The sequence below is a fragment of the Andrographis paniculata genome, unplaced genomic scaffold, assembly GCF_009805555.1.
Source record: "Andrographis paniculata isolate CXL003 unplaced genomic scaffold, ASM980555v1 Contig58END, whole genome shotgun sequence".
Classification (NCBI taxonomy): Eukaryota; Viridiplantae; Streptophyta; class Magnoliopsida; order Lamiales; family Acanthaceae; genus Andrographis; species Andrographis paniculata.
This window is the reverse complement of record NW_026137593.1, coordinates 2,956,743-2,963,184: the sequence shown is the minus strand read 5'-3', so window position 1 is coordinate 2,963,184 and position 6,442 is coordinate 2,956,743.

Sequence of the window (6,442 nt, the reverse complement as noted above, 5' to 3'; positions counted from 1 at the left end):
CTTTAATTAGGGACACTGCGACTTCTATGGACCAAATATGTTGACGAACTAAAACGCATGTTCAGTTAGGATGGTTCTCTTTGGATTTTTTAATCAATTTTTTTTTTTTTTTTAAAGATATACTCCTATTTGTTTAGACAAGTTTTTTTTCAAGATTTGAAACCTTAAAAAATTTAGAATAAAAAAAAATAATTTAATGTGATGTTATTGAAAAAAATATATAATTTAATAGTTTTAAAAATTTAAAAATAGTGTCAAAGCTTATATTCTGTCTAGATGTGAATTTTTTTAATTTTCAAGTTTAAAAAAATTAAAATAATGAAAAATTTAGTGTTTGATTTAATTTTTGTTAGAAAAAGTTATTTGATATAACATCTAAAATTATAAATAGATAAATAGTACTAAAAGTTTCAAAAATATATATGTATAAGAAACTCATATTTATTATTCATTTTCATTATTTTGAGTAATTAACTTGTTTTTTTATCTTTTATATTATTTGCTAACACTTACTATGATACATTGATGGAGAGATGCGTTATCAAAATATCTACAGTATGCGCAGATGGTAGAGTTGGTATACCATACTAGTTGGCATCTTAGATGGTTCATAAAAAGTTTTATTTTTATTTTTTTGAACATCTTCTACCTCAAAACAAAACGTAATCTAACTGATGATGCGCTTGATGAATAATTAGTTCATCCAATGTCTAATAGTATATTTTTTATTTCTTGTTCTATTATAATTTTAACTACATGTGTTTATTTAATGCAAATGTCTCACGATGAGTACATCAAATTAGAACATACTTAATTACTTTATTTTCTTCCGACTAACACAATGGAGAGCAAGAAAAGAATTTTGAATTTGGATCGCTGGCATTGACAATGTCATAAAAGGAAACATTATTTACTAACGATGGTCGTACGCCAGGTGATCCGAATTACAACTGTCGGTTATCGAACATGAAGCATGGCAGGAGCATATTGAGAGTTCTTCTATGAACATCATAGAGCAGCTAAAGATGATCAACACCCAGCAGGATAGATGCGACCCCAATAGCAATTTTGGTGTGTCATTTGTTGTTTGATGTCTTTATTTTGTATATATAGAAATTCTTGGATTGTATGGTTGTATGAACTACGAATTTGGTGTTATTGATTATATAACTTTGTTATATATATATATATATGTTGTGATTCGATTGTATTTCGCTTAATGTATTAATTTTGTTTGGTGGGCTTTACTTTAGGGGTGTGTTTGTTCGGGGGATTGGATTGGATTTATAATATTCATCCAATTTTTTTCCTCTCAAAACATCAAATCAAACACCTATTTTTTATTTTTTTATATTATACTAAAAATCAATTTTACATTCAAAACATCACATCAACACCTATTTATATCACATCATACAACTATTCAAATTCAAAATTTTTACTATTCAAATCCCAACTCAAAATCCAAACCCCCAAACAAACACATCCCTAGTATATCGTTTAGGATAGGTATGAATGGATTAATCGAAAAATCCAAAAATTTGAGAGGTTGCGGCTAATAGTTGTGATGGAATTTGCGACATAATAAATTAATTGCAAATTCCACTACAAAGGACATCAAGCATCCGTCGAAATTTCCATCGTAAAAGATGTGATGGAATATACCTTTGGCAACATATTACAACCAATTCTAATTTTGCAACAGATAATTCCATCGTTATCATTTGCAATGGATAATTGATTGTGTGGTTTTTGCAACTGACTTGTTTTTTTACGGAATACTTATCCATTGCAAATTTTGTCGCAACAACGATTCCCAATAAAACAAATTGCAACAAAAAGATTTCATCGCAAATCAACATTTTTTGTAGTATAAATAAAAATAAAATTTTTATATAACATTTTAAATAAAAATTACTCCCTCTGTCGTCCTGGATGGATATACTTCTTTTTGGGGTTTTATAGTAAATTAAGAAATATACCTATTTTATTAGTTAGAACTCTTTGACTATATGTAATCGTATATTTATAATTTAAGTAAAAATAAAAAATATTTTGCTATTAGTACATGATTATTTTTACTTAAATAAGAAAAAGGATATTTTTTAGTGGAATAAATGAAAATGATATTGAATTAAAACGGAGAAAATATATAATAATGATAATAATGTGAACACAAAAGTAAACAAATATATTTGCATAAACAACTATATTTGGTGAATTGAAATGCATGTGAGTTGTATAGTGATTATTAATAATGTTGTTAGACGTATAAATGCCGGTAAGCCACATGCGCGCGTACCACTTGCCCGGATCCAAAAATTATAATTACATGCATGTATAATAAATTATTATTTGAAATTTAAAAATTCAAAATTAAATTTGGTGTTCATGACCGGACGTTGCCGGAATTAAGAGCTAACGGTTTCGGCTCGGCATTTAAACTCCAATGATGGAGTGCCTATAAAAGCCCTCTCCACCACTTCATTTGACACACCAAGCCAAGAGAGAACTCTCTTCTCTCCCTCTCTTCCTCTCTAAGTTTCCGGCAATATTTCCGACGAGTTGTCAGTCAATATTCCGGTCACTTGTACTTATATTAAGCATTCGACATAGCTCAAGTCCCGTCATTTTAATTCACCGGAGCTCCGAAATATTGGGGCACCACTTAATTCGAAGACGAACGTCATTTTATCTTTGGGAATGTTGTGCCACGAACCGAAGGTACTACCAAAGCGTATTCGTTTTTACAGAGAGGAGTTCTACTTCAACTCGAAGTGATTATCGAATTTATTTCGATAAAATTATTGTGATTATCAAAATTATTTTGATAAATTGATTATCGAATTTATTTCGATAAACTATTATTGGTTGTCGAATTTATTTCGATAAATTATTTTGCTATCAAAATTTATTTTTCGATAATTATTAAATATTCTCGCGATATAATAATTTTGTAACACTTTCTTGGCAGGATCCAGTGTTCTAACACTCCGGGCCCTTTCACCCGCAGACTCACAGCTTAAAGGCGGAACATTGAAGAAATGAATTGAAAATAATAATAAAAAAAAAGTGGTATAGATTATATGATATAACAATAAATATATATATATATGAACAATATTTAGTGGATAATACTATATATGTGGCAATGTATATATATAAGATAATATGTATGTTAAAAACGTGTATTATTTTAAAGATGGAATACAGGGACGGATGCAGTATTAAGTAAGGTGAGTCAATTGACTCAAAAAAAATTAAAAATAATACTAATTATCACTAAAATCATACTCCCTCCATCCCATATACGTTACCGTTTCTGTCTGTTTCACGGACCATGTCATTTTTATTTTTTGGAAAATGATCAGATACTTTAATCTCATTTTAAACTTTTTAATTATTTTTTTTTTAAATTTTAATTAAACTAATTAGTTATCTTAATCTTAATTTATAATTATTTATATTATAGGATAATTATTTTCACTAATACATTTTTAATTATCTACTAATTACACCTCTCATAAAATACCGTGTCTATAGTGTAGCAGACACGGTATGTGGGACAGAGGGAGTAAATGTATTCCTCAATATTAGTTTTATTTTTATTTTATAAATTAGTGACGGTTTCCGACAAGATCCACTAAAAAAATGATTGATTTCTGTTTTTTTTTTTTCTCCAATCGACTTTCCTCTTTTAATAAAAAGATATTGCAACTACTTGCGTAATTATATCATATAGAATTTTCAGAAGCAAAATTAATGATTTTCAAATTTTTATTAGGTAATTTTATTATTGATGTTCAATGTGATGAAATATTTTGGGCTTTGAAAAATCTAAATGAACGTTTTATGTGAAACAATGAAAAATAACAACTGCAATCGTGGAAAGATCATTTTTAATTATAACTATCATAAAAAAAAATTACGGAATAACATGAAAGAGTAATTATTAAAGGATTGTTTCGTTACTTTTCTAGAAAGAGATGTGTTTACAAAAGTTAGTACAAATGCTATTGTCAGCCGATACCAAAATATAAGATCTCGTCGTGAATACTTGTAACTATTTTGATATATAAGATTGTTAATTTGAAGTTTCGTATATTTCTAATGTAAATTTTTTTTGATGTATTTATTTATTTTAATTTTAATTTAATTATATTAATTTATCGACCCACCAAATTAGAAATTCTAGATCCGCCGCTGATGGAATATGAAAATTAATTATTGATGATTAATATATATATATATATATTTATGATGTGGGAACCCGCAGCTGCTACCTAAAAGTACGCACTGGATAAACCCCGGCCAAGCCTAATACCCTGCAAACTAGGTGATGATTAATATTTGATTTACACAATATAGGTATTAGAAAAATGATTAGTTATCACATTTGATGGCATGCAATACTAGAATAAATACATATAACATACACTGCCAACATAAGAAGGTATATGATGATGACTCATATATTATGATGAGTCCAAATAAGAAGGTATATATATATAACATTAAAAAGAGGCACTAGTCACAATCCTATCTTCTAACCACCTTATAGAAGTTTGTCATTCATTTCTTACATGCAATGCCAACAAAAAGGTTATGCGTAGTCATGCACAAAATTAGCAGACACCAAGGTTCATACAATCTAAGCTGCTATGCGACCTTAACATTTCCCCATTTCAATATTACATTGATTTTAAGTTCTATGAAATGTTAAAAATATATGTAACATTTAACATTTCCCCATTTCAATATTACATTTATTTTAAGTTCTATGAAATGTTAAAAATATATGTAACATTTGTGTGTGCGCGCTCGCCCCCAAAGAAGGTTTCTTATTTTAGTATTACTATCGCCCAAACACATTTACCTTCTAAGTTCTAATGGAATCCGATATATTAAACTACTATAGATTGTGCGTATATATATACATAGTGTTATTATTTAGCAATTATTATGTTAAATCTCATAGGTGTGTTTGTTTGGAGGATTGAATTTAAATCCAATTATTAATCCAATTTTTTTCCCCCACAAACATCAAATCAAATACCTATTTTTTTATTTTTTATATTATACTAAAAATCAATTTTACATTCAAAACATCACATCAACACCTATTTATATCACATCATACAACTATTCAAATTCAAAATTTTTACTATTTAAATCCCAATCCAAAATTCAAAATCCAAACCCCCAAACAACCATACATTAATATATATATATGTATATATAATAATTATTATTATTATTAGTTAGACGTCACAAAACTCAAGCCTATCAAAACACATTTAAATAGAACTCTATAATTTATTTTAGATAAAATTGTTCATAATTGTTCTGTGATTTTGAAATTCAACATAAAATCTTCTTATACTTTAAAAATTGCATGACATGCCCTTATACTTTCAAAAAAGTTGCATGAAACTCCACCATCGTGAAACGATGTGATGAAAAGAAGATTTCATATTTATATTGTTTTGCATGACCGGGGTTTTATTCAACATATTTTAAAGTATAAGGGGATGTCATGCAATTTTTAAAGTAAAATAGAGATTTACGCTGAGTTTCGAAACCACAAAAGAGTTTCATGCAACATTTGTTAAAATATATGGGGGCGCTATACAATTTTTTAAACAAATGAAGAATTTACGCTAAAATTTGAAATTATAAGAAAATTATGAATAATTTTACTTTTATTTTAATCGAACTTTTTTGACTTGTTGATTTGCAATCCACAAGATAATACAATTTGCGCAAAAATGGATCTTTTCCTATAACATATCTTATAATAAAGTTAATTAATGCTCGTATTTATAAAATTTTGGTTAAGGGTATCAAAGTTGAATATAACTTGAAAATATGAATTCGTTTGATCTGAAAATTTTTAGATTTGGGTTTGAGTTTTTTTGTTATTTAAGAAAACAGGTTTATCCGAACTCGAAACAAAATAAATAAATAAATAAAATAGGTTGGATTAGGTTGAGTTTCGAAAGATTTGACCTGATAACTTAAAATCTAAAAATTAGGTTATATGATAATCTTAAACACAGACTCGACATAAATTTACAATAATAATTAATATTTTTTTATTAATTTAAATTTAAATTATACAAATAAATAAAAATATTAAATATATATAGTATAATATATTGTTATTTAAAATTTTGTAATAAAAAAATATAAACTAAAAATTCTTTTATTCATTCTCATTTGTCTGTTGGTAAATTTTTTGTTAATATATATTTGTATGCATATAATTTTTAATTATTTAACACAATATATTATCAAATTCTTTTTTTAATATTTTGGGTTTATTTGGTGTCAATTCTATATTTTCTGGTTTATTTCGTATCAGATTAATGGATTTCGTTCGAATTATCATATGAACTAAAAATAAAATCAGATTAATTTGAACTTGATCCGAAAGAATTTA